The sequence below is a fragment of the Vigna angularis genome, chromosome 10, assembly GCF_016808095.1.
Source record: "Vigna angularis cultivar LongXiaoDou No.4 chromosome 10, ASM1680809v1, whole genome shotgun sequence".
NCBI classification, from domain to species: domain Eukaryota; kingdom Viridiplantae; phylum Streptophyta; class Magnoliopsida; order Fabales; family Fabaceae; genus Vigna; species Vigna angularis.
In genome coordinates, this window is record NC_068979.1 from 24,320,841 (window position 1) to 24,334,898 (window position 14,058).

The window sequence follows — 14,058 nt, forward strand, 5'->3', positions numbered from 1 at the left end:
ACATTTTAATTAAGGATTAGATGCTAATTAATCTTGGCACACCAAAATAAGATAGGTATAGACACTACTGTCAAATCAAGCACAATGAGTGATAAATGCTAATTATAATCCTCTCTCTCACACAATAGTGGGTTAGCGATTGTTTGAAAGCATAGATAAGACGTGTTAAGATTAAGGCGTGGCTAATTTGATGGATTAAGAAGTGTATGGCTAAAGGACACAAACTTTAAAATTAGCAATGAAATGAGTGGTGGTGTGAGAAAGAGAGCACTTTGGGGTTTTGTAATTAGCGTTGAGTGAAAGAGTCAAAGCCACCCTCAATTGAATGAAGCAGTCCTCTGACATGTGTGTCACGATCAAGGCAAAGCATGCGAGTAGTGAGTGACACAAAGTAGCGTAGCGTAGGCACGGATTATTTGACCTAATCAAATTTCTTTCTCAATTTTCCTACGAGTAATCTTGTCTCTCTGTTAACCCTTGAAATCCTCAGCATGAGAAACAACAATCATGCTTTTCTTTTTTTCTCCTCAATCTTTCTTTCTAAGAAACCATCCATAATTCTTTTCGCTTTTTTTACACTTTTTCGAATCTTAAGGGAAATCACAAACGGCTGAGTTTAGATTACAACTTCTAAATTTAAGGTGGAAATGAAATTAATTTTCTAAACTAAGTATTTTTCTACTTTCCAGTAAATTTATCTTAGCTAAAGAAAAAGAAAAAAGCAAAAAGAGCAAGAAAAGAAACTGATATATTATTATTTTTATTTCAGAAGAGAGTTAAAGAGATCATTTTCTGTCATAATACAAAGAAAAAAAAAACGTTTTATATGTTCGTTAGATGAAATAAACTATATCTTACATAATCTCTCCGTTATAAAATTTAAATCTTATAGATAAAGTGTTTTCATATTTAGTATTTACTTACATTTAATTAAAATTTCGGATTGTGTTAGATCTAAGAAGGAAAAAACCGGTTAGTATTTTGATCTGTACTCTCATTCGGCCGGCCCAAAATGGGATGGATCGGTTTGATTTGTTGTACAACTGGAAATCTCAATATGCTTGGACAAAGAATGAGTCGGCGGGTTGGTTATCCAGTCCACCAACTTTTTTCTAATTTTTTATTTATTTTTAAAACTTGTTTATATGTATATATCTAAATATTAAAAATATATTTACTCATAAATATTTATTAAAATTTTACTTATCTAATTAATGTTTTTAATTAAATAAATTAAAATAATTTACATTTTCATGTTAAATAATTTTATTATAACAAATTATTATAACTTAATTTGCAATTGTTAATTATTTAAGTTAATACTTATATATATATATATATATATATATATATATATATATATATATATATATATTTGAATTAATATAATATAGAAAAAAATATTTTGAAAAATATTTTTATTTTAATTTTTATTAAAAAGATACTATCAAATTAATCTGTTTTTGTCTCACTTTTAATTGGTCAAGTTGATGTAAAATGAGTCAAAGTGGATTAAAGAGTTAAAAATTTCAATCTAGCACATCAAATTTTAGCAATTTGATAAGTTGGTCTAGAGATCGTGATCTACTTCACCACTCCTAATTATATCAAACTTTAACTATAAATAAAAATATATTTTTAAAAAAACAATTTATATTATGACTTTTTTTAGTAATTACCAAATAATTTATATATAGATATATATATATTGGAAATTATTTAAAGAAATAAGAACTATATGCTAAAATATCTTCATGTATAAAATAAAATAAAATCAATGTTCAATTCATTCCAAATCTTTATGAACACAAGTTTACTATTATTAATCTACACAAAATATATCACCATTATACACTCATTTGTAATCCAGCCATTTCACATATTTCACTCAACTCTAATGAATTAAAATTCTAACATATTATAATCTAAAATACTAACCTCTATTTACAATAATAATTGCAATCACCACAATTATTATGGTTGAATAGTGACAACAATTATTGTATAATAATAAATAATGAGAATACTTGTTGTGCCAAATAAAAGATCAAGTATGATTGAATGCAAGAAAATAAAATATAAAAATAAAGTCTCACTATGTTAATTTTAATTTGAATTGATATAAATATAATACTTTCTAGTTAATTAAAATAATAATCAATATATGAAATGTTTTCTATACTAATTTAAATTAGAGTAAGAATATAAACAAGGTTTACGGAGTTTAAGATGATGAGCAAAATTCATTTTATTAAAGTCTAGAGAGTTATAGGTGGTTATTTTGTTGGATAAGTCTAATATTGTTGGATTAATTATTTGTTAAGAACTTCTAGTACTTATACTGTTGGAGAATTCAATATCTTTGTTGAATGAAATTTGAGATATTAAAATATAGAGAGCTCAGAGGAGTTTGGTTGTTGAGTGAGTCAAGTATTTTTATATGAGTATACATTTATATCTGTCTCAGCGAACAAATGAGGTTGCTTGTTGGACAAACTTAAAGTTTGAAAAACTCAATTTTATCTTGCTAAACGAACTTGTTTGTTTGCTAAGAGAGAGAGAGATTTTATAAATAAAAATAAATGATTTTAAAATAAAATATATGGATGTAAAGTCGAGTAGATCATATGTGTAAGGTCGAGTAGAGTCTAACTATTAGCCAAAATCTATTATTGATATGTGAGGTTAGGTAGAGCATTAATGTTAGCAAAAAGCTCTTGTTAATGTGTGTGAGGTCGAATAGAGCATGGGTTTTAGCCATAATATATTGCTGATGTGTGTAAGGTTAAGAAGAGCTTATATGTTACCCATAATCTACTATTAAATGTTAGTATGATATATGTTTGATTAAATGTTATTTTGCAATAGAAAGTACTACACTAATTGGTTTTAAGATATTAATTGAATTGAAATTATGATAATGAAGTTATCCTGACTCTATTAATATTAGAGTTACATATGGAAAGATATTAAGTAATGAAGTTGAAAGATGTTCTTATAAACAATGAAAATAATCATATCTTATAAGTAGAACAAATTTAAGCTATCATATTATAAGAGGTTATATGACCAGTTTAAAACATTTGAGTTTAATTTAATATACTAGTTTTCCAATAGTAGAGCGAAATATATTTATGATGAGTTGTTAATTAATTATGTGAAAAATAAACTAAATGAGCTTCTTTTAATATAAATACTTAAATTCTTATTTTGGAGTTAATATATGTAATATAATTTGATTGAAATAAAAATGTATATGATATATTATAAATCACTAACTCAGCCCATGTATGCCTTAATTATTTTCAACTCTAATAATAATGTGATACATAAAATTATATAATGTTATAAGTAGGAGCACTAAGTAAGATTGAAAAAAAGAAAAATAACTTTATATATATATATATATATATATATTTTGTATATATAATTATCTATGAGTTTTTGCTTTGAAAAATTTATTCAAAGAGTAATATAAATATACTTTTATATATATGATATGTATCTATACCTTTATATAAAAGGGATTTTTATTTCATATATTTTTTTCAATTTTATCTTTTAAATGTATTTTTTAAATTAAAATAATTATTTGCTAATTTTACGGTCTAAGTGACCGTTTTTTAAAATTTTAAGTGTTTTTTATTTGACCATTTTTTAATTAAAATGACCTACAAAATAAAAAAATTATTTATATTTAATTTTTTAATTATCATAATAAAATAACAGTAATTTTGTTATTGTTTTATTATAAAAGAATTGACATAAAGAATGCATTTTCACTAATATTTAAATAAAATAGTATAATCTAACTCTTAAGTAAGTAGATTACATGTTGACTTATTTTAACGAGTAGCATAAAGTTTGAATATGCATTTTTATTAAAAATTTAACAAGTTTTATCACTTAACTTCAATTTGATAATCTTTTACAAAATATATATTTATTAAGCATGTATTAATAAAAGTTTAATATAATTAAATATATTTCGTATTTTATTAAGAATCAAAACAAATTACTTCTAGGGCTATGTTCAATGGACCGAAATACATTCGGTTTAGGGGTTGTTACTTGCTTTTATGTTACCGTTTTCTGTTGTATCAGAACTCTATAAATAGAGTTCTGTTTTGTATTTAAGTTTTTATAGAAACAGAGAAACATTCAGTATTATGCAATAATATCATATTCAAGAAAGGTTACCTTTTACTTGTTCGTCTCTCTCCCCTCTACTTCTTTCCCTTCTGCACCGACGTGATCTGAGGCTCCCAAGGCTGCCGGACCACCGCTGGACCACCATGCTTTGAGAAGGAACTCTCTGGAATGCTCTGTTCTCTCTCCTCACTCGTATGACAGCGCCTGGACACGTCTGCAGAGGAGTCTGAAGTTGATTGCCTTAACCATGCCACGGGCCACTGGATATTGGGCCTCGTTACTGTGCATGCCATTTTGGGCCTCGGCTTAATATGGTATCAGAGCAGGTCTAGTACCTGCTCTGCTTCCGCTCCGCCTGCTTTCTTTCTTGATAGGTTCTTGGACTGGTCCATACAATTCTTGACTCCATGGACCATGCTGAGTTCAACAACCCAGCCAGCCCTTACTACCTACATCCAGGAGAGAATCCTGGACTCACCCTCATTACACAAACTCTGAATGAAAACAATTACTCCTCTTGGAACAGAAGCATGAGAAGAGCCTTGCTTTCCAAGAACAAAGTGAAATTCATTGATGGATCTATAAAGAAACCACAGAAAGATGATATCTTGTATGATGCTTGGGAAAGATGCAACATGATGATATTGTCTTGGATAACCAATACTCTCTCTCCACAAATTGCCGAGAGCGTCATATATGTGGAAGAGGCAAAAGAACTATGGGAAGAGTTGAAAGAAAGGTTCTCTAAAGGTGATCATTTCAAGATTTCTGATCTCCTTCAAGATATACATTCTATTAGACAAGGGGAAAGAGGAGTTAGCCAATTCTTTACAGATTTAAAAATTCTGTGGGAAGAATTAGAGTTCTTAAGACCCATTCCCACTTGCACATGCAAGATACCATGCAGTTGTGCCCTTTCAAAAGTTTTCTTAAAGTACAGAGAAATGGAACATGTAATATGCTTTCTCAAAGGATTAAATGACTCTTACAACACTGTTAGGACGTAGATTCTCCTAATGGACCCCCTTCCAAACATCAATCGGGTTTTCTCTCTTATCATGCAACAAGAAAGACAAGAAAAACATGGGTCAGCTGATGTTAAAGTCATGGTTAATGCCACTGACAGAAACAGCCAGTGGAAAGGCCAGGGACGAGGACCTGGATTGCGTGGCCAAGGAAGAGGAAGAGGTAGAAATCCCAACCATGGGAAACAGTGCTCTTATTGCAACAAAATGAACCACACAGTTGATGAATGTTACTCTAAACATGGATATCCACCTTGGTACAAGAAAGCAGAGGGCAATCAAGACCGAAAGAGTGAATGGACTACTGCCAATGCTTGCCAAAACACTACTGAACAAGATGGAAATCAGAGAGCACAACCTAATAACAACAGCAACATTTTTAACTCTCTTACTGCAGAACAAATGCAGAAGCTACTTCGAATGATTGACAAAGATGATGAACCAACCCACAAAATTAATCAAATTCAAAGAGCTGATAGTACAGATAAGCAAGGTATTTCATCCTGGATACTAGATACTGGTGCCACAGACCATGTGACACATGATAAAATAAATTTCAACACATTTTATTGTATCAAACCTATATCTGTGAGATTGCCTAATAATACTATCTTAACTGCTAAGCATGCTGGTACAGTACAATTGTCTAAAGATCTTGTCATTTACAATGTGTTATACATTCCTGAATTATGTTTTAATTTGATTTCTGTTCAAAGTCTTATCAAGGACTTGAATTGTAGTCTAACTTTCTCTTCCAAGGTTTGTCAGATAAAGCAGAACCATACATTGAAGATGATTGGATATGCTAACTGTTGGGGAGGGCTCTATTATTTGCAAGACATTCCTAGGCTTGACCAAAGGCACACTGCCACGACTGCTTTTTCTTTTAAAAAGACAAATGTAAATGTATGGCACTGTAGGTTAGGCCATCCAGGGGACAAAGTTATGAAACAGATATGTGGTGATTTTCCTTATGTCAAAATAGGCACCAATATTGTTTGTGATACTTGTCATTATGCCAAACAACGAAAACTGCCTTTTTTGCAAAGTACTACTATTACTGCTGAATGTTTTGATATTGTTCACTGTGATATTTGGGGCCCTTTTGGTACTGCTTCTATTCATGGCCATAAATACTTCCTCACCATAGTTGATGACTATAGTAGGCATACTTGGATTTTTTTAATGAATAATAAAGGCCAAACTAGAGACTTGCTGCAGAATTTTGTAATTAAGATTAAAAATCAGTTTAACAAAGGAATCAAAGTTATTAGATCTGATAATGGCCCTGAATTTAACTGTATAGATTTTTATAGATTGCATGGTATTACTCATCAAAGGAGCTGTGTTGAAACTCCTGAACAGAACTCTGTAGTTGAAAGGAAACACCAGCACATTTTGAATGTTACCCGTGGTCTCCTTTTTCAAGCCAGTGTGCCTAACACTTACTGGTCCTATGCTGTTAGCCATGCTGTTTACCTCATAAATAGATTGCCTACCCCCATTCTCGATAACAAAACCCCTTTCGATCTGCTTTACAATTTGTCCACTTCCTATTTAAATCTCAAAATCTTTGGATGCTTGTGTTTTGTCTCTACCTTTGAACATAACAGGAATAAACTTGACCCAAGAGCTAGAAAAGCTGTCTTTCTAGGCTACAAATCTGGTGTCAAGGGGTATCTTGTCCTTAACATAAACACCAAAGAGCTTCTCATAAGCAGAAATGTGGTCTTTCACGAAGACATCTTCCCTTATAAGAATCTGCAGGAAAACCATACAGATTCCGCAACTAGGAAGGAAACAACTGATTCATTAAACAATCTCTTAGGAGATCAATATCACATGGATGATACCCTACATGTTGAATCTGAAAATACAAGTCAGGAAGAGACACAACATCTCACTGTTAGTGAAGACAACAATGACACTGCAGGAGATAACCAGGACCTTCAATTGCAAAGAAGGTCAAATAGAACCAGAAGAGCTCTTGACTACCTTCAAGATTATGTTCACCAGGTGCATCAATCCCTATCTCTGAAAAATAATCTTAAAACTCCTTATCCTATATTCAACCTGTTGTGCTGTGATAATCTTACAGAGAGGCATCTAAAATATACCATGGCTGTCACGGTTAGTAAGGAGCCAAAATCCTATAGTGAAGCAAAAGGTATGAATGAATGGGTAGAGGCCATGCAGAGAGAAATTAAAGCCCTGCAAGATAATGACACGTGGGTTCTAACCCAGCTGCCCCCAGGAAAGGCTGCTATAGGGTGTAAGTGGGTATATAAGACAAAGTATAAAGCTGATGGGAGCATTGAAAGGTTCAAGGCTCGCTTGGTGGCGAAAGGCTACACACAAGAGGAGGGAATCGACTACCTTGACACTTTTTCTCCTGTTGCCAAACTAACTACGGTCAGATTACTTATTGCCCTAGCGGCTTCAAATAATTGGTTTCTACACCTACTAGATGTGGACAATGTTTTCTTACATGGAGACCTCAATGAAGAGGTATACATGGAGCCACCTCCAGGTTTGTTCAACCACAACAAAGGGCAGGTTTGCAGATTGAGAAAATCCCTATATGGCCTAAAGCAGGCCAGTAGGCAGTGGTTTGAGAAATTATCCTCTTTCTTGACATCTGTTAATTATATACAATCTAAGTCTGACCACTCTCTGTTCATTAGAACAACTCCTACCAGTTTCACTGCGTTACTTGTGTATGTAGATGACATTGTTTTGACAGGGAACTCCATAACAGAGATCAACAGGATGAAAGAACTGTTACACAGGAAGTTCCGAATAAAGAACCTTGGTGAGCTCAAGTATTTTCTGGGTCTGGAAGTTGCCAGGTCAAAGAAAGGCATTCATTTATGCCAAAGGAAGTATGCTTTGGACATACTGGAAGAAACATGGATGTTAGGATGCAAGCCTTCCTCTACTCCCTTCCTCAGCGAAACAACCTCCTTATATAAAAAGGATAGCTACCTGGATGATCCAGGACCATATAGACGACTAATAGGAAAGTTGCTCTATCTTACAAATACTAGACCTGATTTATGTTTTTCAGTTAATTTACTTAGTCAGTTCATGCAATCACCAACTGACCATCACTACCGTGCCACTCAGCACATTCTCAGGTATATTAAGGCCAAGCCCTCTGAAGGGCTATTTTTCTCTGCTGATTCTTCCATGCAGCTAAAGGCATTCAGTGACTCTGACTGGGCTACTTGCCCCAACACTAGAAGATCTACAACGGGATTATGTGTCTTTCTCGGTTCATCTCTTATCTCCTGGAAGTCTAAAAAGCAGAAGACCGTTTCCAGATCATCCACAGAAGCCGAGTACAGAGCACTGGCAGCCACTGTATGTGAAATACAGTGGCTCTGTTACCTATTACATGATTTTCAAGTTAAGGAATCAGGGATCCCTGCTTTGTACTGTGACAATAAATCTGCGAGACACATAGCTCACAACCAAAGCTTTCACGAACGCACCAAGCATATTGAGCTTGATTGTCATGTGGTTCGTGAAAAGCTTCAGGAACGACTCCTCACTCTCCTTCCCGTACGATCCAACGAGCAACTTGCTGACATTTTCACCAAGTTCCCTCATCGCGTCAAATTCAAAACCATTGTACCCAAACTTGGATTGGTAACCATACACCATCCAATTTGAGGGGAGGCTATTAAGAATCAAAACAAATTACTTCTAGGGCTATGTTCAATGGACCGAAATACATTCGGTTTAAGGGTTGTTACTTGCTTTTATGTTACCGTTTTCTGTTGTATCAGAACTCTATAAATAGAGTTCTGTTTTGTATTTTAGTTTTTACAGAAACAGAGAAACATTCAGTATTATGCAATAATATCAGATTCAAGAAAGGTTACCTTTTACTTGTTCGTCTCTCTCCCCTCTACTTCTTTCCCTTCTGCACCGACGTGATCTGAGGCTCCCAAGGCTGCCGGACCACCGCTGGACCACCATGCTTTGAGAAGGAACTCTCTGGAATGCTTCGTTCTCTCTCCTCACTCGTATGACAGCGCCTGGACACGTCTGCAGAGGAGTCTGAAGCTGATTGCCTTAACCATGCCACGGGCCACTGAATATTGGGCCTCGTTACTGTGCATGCCATTTTGGGCCTCGGCTTAATATATTTTTATTTTATTATTAATTATAATTTAAAATTAAATAAAAAAGTATCCAATTGAGTAACTACATATTTAAAATTAAATAAAATAAAATAAAAAGTATCCAATTGAGTAACTACATATAAGTCACACTACTGTATTCCAAATTACTCGTATCTTTCAAAATTATAATATTCTATAAACCAATATTTAATCATCAACAAAAATGGAATGCATTATTCACATTAAAGAATTTTCCTTTATCACTGACACGGTTCCATTCCATATAAGCTTTATTAATTCTCACACATAAAAAGAACTGTTTACATAGTTCAGTAAATTGAAAAGGTTTGATGGGAAAAACTGAAATGTTATGTATTTTGAAAGAAAATATATTTTCATTTTATCTTTTATTAGAAAATTAACATTTTATTTTTAATTTGTTTATTGTTTTAAATATTATTTATCTTTCACATTATAGTGATTGTTTTCATTTCTTAATCATGATGTGTATGACCGGACATGAATAAATGAGCTTGAGAGGATGTACTTATATCACGAAGGCATATATGAATGAAGTAGTTAGGTTGGTGCAAAGTAAATAAATTTTTTACCAACTTTATTTAAGTTTTGTTTTAAATTAACGGATGTATTTAGGGAAAGTGGAGCTGCAGAGAGAAATTGATAGAGGTGGAAGCTTCCTGATATCAATATAGCAAGCCCAATTCCTTTAATGGGTTGGGTCACTAATATGGCCCATCTTTTCGGGGACCTAAACCGCAACGGTTTGGTATCTTCTGGTTCGACGTTAGCTGGAAGCGAAGAACTTTTCGACCGGTGATGGAATGTGGAATGAATTTATGGAAGCTAATTTTTGAAGTTGCTATCTGCATCTTGGTATTACCTCCATTCTTTTATTTTATTTTATTTTATTTGTTTTCAGTGTAAAAATTGTTTTACCTCTGTTATCCTCTACTGAATCTTCTTAAAATTGTTTTATTCTGTTTCGATTTTCTTAAAATCTATGATATTGGGATGCTTTGATGATTATTATGTTTAGAAAATTTGGTTCCTGCGCATCTTCCTCATGCTCCAAGAGAAAAAGGAATTAAATTTACTTACACATATTGTTAGAAAATAAGGATTTGGAAAACTAGAAATTAAATATTCCCAAATTTCCTTCTCTTTAAGATTGCAAGAAATAAAGGGTTGTTGATGGGGTATTGTATGCAATTATGGTAAATATGTGTTGCTAGTTTTGAATAATGGCAATTTTTATAACTTTTGCAAATTGGGGATATGAACTAATGGCATTAAACATACAAATGGGTCATTGAAAGGGTATCTAGATTCTAATTCCTGTATTCAGAGCTTACAATTTTAGCATCACAACCAGAAACAGCTGCACAGTGAACATGTTGCTCCGTCTGAATTTACTGAGAACAATTTCCTTCTTAAACTTGGATGTTACCACCTCTTCTTGTGCTTCCAAAAACTATTTCAATAAGATTATTATTCTATCCATCAACCTTTTAACTATATTTACACTGTTACAAGAACCTTGAACAACTGGGATAAAGAAAATATCATGATGCATGGCTGCAACCAGAGAAATCTGTGTACAAGCAAATCGCTCTCAGATGGATTTTGTTGCTTTGGGTCATAGTAATGGGTAGTTCTTCAGTCTAGCCTCTATACAGATTGGGGCAAAGGAACCAGAAAGATTTGGAAGAAATGAAATGAATAAGTAGATTCTGCTTTAGCACGAATAGGAGAAAAATAGGTCTCATATAGAACTTTTAGTTCAATCATGCTTCCTAACCCTTATCTGATATAGGATGACCGTGCTTCAATCCCAATGTTATGCTTTTGACACCAATAATGTTCACATCCGCATTCATCATTGCAATCTGTCACATCTTAGGAACATTCATTAAGAATCTTAGTGTTTGTTAATTATGAAAAGGATATTAACTTTCATTTCTTGGTTCTCACTCTTCCCCACATTGTACATTCAGGGAATGTTGAAGCATCACTTTCTTAAGTTTGTATGCTACTATTAGAGGCGGTAGGGACTTTGATGATCCACAAGAGGAATGACTTCATGTTGGATGATATTTTAGTATTTAATTTTGATTTTAAAAGCAATTGAGGCATTACGAAACTGAAACTATTCATCATTTTTTGAAAAAGAAAATGATGCCATGATGGGTTGATACTTAACAAGTAACAACACCTTGATTTGGCAAGCTACTTGTCCTCTGGCGTACCGACGAGTTTGTCATTTTCTTTTTGTATGCATGACTTATTTTTGTTGTTTGATAATATTACCGGTATTTTTCTTTCAATTTTTCCTGAGCAAACCATTTTTCTTGTTCAGCAAACACATGCAACCCACCATCGCAAGAAACAGGCAAAATATCTGAGAGAAACTGAGACAAATTTCCATCCAGTACTTCTCTACATGACATGATGAAACAATACAGGTCTCCAGAATTCTGTTATGTATAAATAATGCTCATAAACTTTACTTTTGTTGGTTAAGGGGCAAGACTTGTCTGTTGGATCGAGAAAATGAAGATGAGAAAGATCATTAGATTTGAAATACTTCCAAAACACGACAGCATTACATAAGAATTTCACTATAATCTTGCTGAAGCTGTAACACTAGTGCATATGGGTATTTCCTTTCACTGAACGAAACTAAAAGAAAACAGTTTTACGTTGGAGGAGCTGGGATTATCATCTATACTGACGTTTTAGATGATGCTGCTTCACTGAATTGCTATCTATAAAAATTATGCAGTAGCTTGACTGTACAAAATACATGCCTCTCTTTGACAAAACTCTTAAAACTAGATTGAAAAGAAGGAGAAAACCAAACAACTGTTGTGAAGATATTTTCAGAATGCTGGTACATTTCGACCATATTTCTAACCTGCTCTTCTTTTTCAAGCTTCCAAGTGTTGTTGTTCTCTATGCCAGCTTAGTGTTGCTTTCTTTCGTAGTCAAAGGAACAGGATGAATTTGTTAAGTCCTGTTGTGGATAGGATCTGATCCTCTTGGCACTCTTCTTTTGCTGGATTGACTTGGATCAAACTCATGGTTGGAATTGGCTGAATTCTTCTCTGTGGGATCAAGTCGTTTGTTGCCATTTGCTGAGTTCTTCTTTCTGTTCAATAATTCCTCCGTAGTCTTCGTGGCATGTTGATTCTGCAACAATATCCTTTGGTCCTTTTGGCTGTGTCTTAGTGCAATTTCTGAACTTCTCAGGCCTAACACATTCTCTGGTTGAATTGATATTAGGAACACCACAAAGAGAAGAAGAATGATTTTTCTAGAAGGATGAAACACCATATTCCCTTCACCCTGAAACAAGAAGAGTAGATGGTGCGTTATTTCTGTTTAGAGTGATAGGAGAATAAGCAGCTCTCCCCTAATCTGTGTTCTTATGGTCCATTCCTGTAGACATAACCTTGTTATATATGTCATACTAGATTTGGAGGGGGCTTTTAAAGCTTAAAGCAGAGATGGCCTACTGGAATTTTTAGATTCATCTCGAATAACAAGCCTGAAATTTTAGCTAATTAAGGCTGTTACTGAAGAATCTGACAAGGATGAATAAAGGGGATTGGGACAATGTCCTTGAGAGGCCAAGTATATTTCTTTTTTCATTTCCTTCCCTACATGTCTATCATATGCCTGCTTTTTTCACCAAAAGAAGCCATACACCGTTGCCTGGACTCTGTCCAACTTGCCACATCATACCATACTTGTGTATGGATAAATAGGTCTTACATTCTCCGGTGTTTAAGCTTGGTAATGGCGTACTTGGATAATTCAAAATATTTATAATTCTGGTATCTAAATCTATTGAATTCTTTTGCTTACTTTTTGCCTATATGTTGCAACTATCTTTTAAATTTGTGTATCAATTCAAGTGGAGTACTTCAATGATTGGATGATAGTATTTTATTATAACAACAAAAACCAACATATGTTAATGCTTCGTTCTGATTTTGGATTTCTGTTTTGTGTTTATATTATATTATATTAATTTTATATGTTGAATCTTAATATCTACGTATGTCAGCTTAATACATGTTAATCTCATAACAAGCTGCATTATAATTTTGCAAAAGGTGCGCAGGTTTTCGGCATATAAAACTCTGGTCTTATATGGGGTTAATGGTAAATTACAATTCCTTTGTTATTAAGAAAGAGCCATGTTAAATATTATTTACTTTAATTAGCAAGACCATAACAGTGACAATGGGCCAGGCTGAAGGAGGAGATTGCAACATTGCAAGCAGGTTATGTAAAGAATAGATAGGGGAATAGAACAGTTCCCAAAAGAAACAAACACTTGCTTTATGTACTTTTCTAACTTCTCTAAGATCTCCAAGTAACTTTAGAATTCCAAGCTCACTTCCCAAGGTAACAAAAACAACACTACTAGATTTCTTGGGCTGAATGTTACCTTTATGCTTTGTTCTACTTTTGGATTAGATGGGTTGCCAAACTCTATTTGTCCCTTCAAAATTTTTTGCTCTCTCTCTCTCTCTCTCTCTCCCTTTCTCTTATTTTACTTTATTTAACATAAAATATCACATGCAACTAGGAACTGTCGAAAGCATAAATTCCTTGGTTTATTCTTAAATCTGAAGGGTGACTGGTCATGGTCCAAGAGAAACAACCAGCGGATTGAAATTTATCTCCTCTTTTCTAGATTTTCTTTTCTTTTGTTAATATTA

At 33.4% G+C, this 14,058-nt stretch overlaps 1 long non-coding RNA gene across 1 annotated transcript; it reads left to right on the plus strand.

Moving 5' to 3' along the window:
* The first annotated feature begins 9,988 nt into the window (after nt 1–9,988).
* On the plus strand, nt 9,989–13,381 carry LOC108335091 (uncharacterized). Its single transcript, XR_001832707.2, has 2 exons — nt 9,989–10,201; nt 11,685–13,381. It is a non-coding gene; the product is annotated as an uncharacterized LOC108335091 (long non-coding RNA).
* The last annotated feature ends 677 nt before the right edge of the window (nt 13,382–14,058 follow it).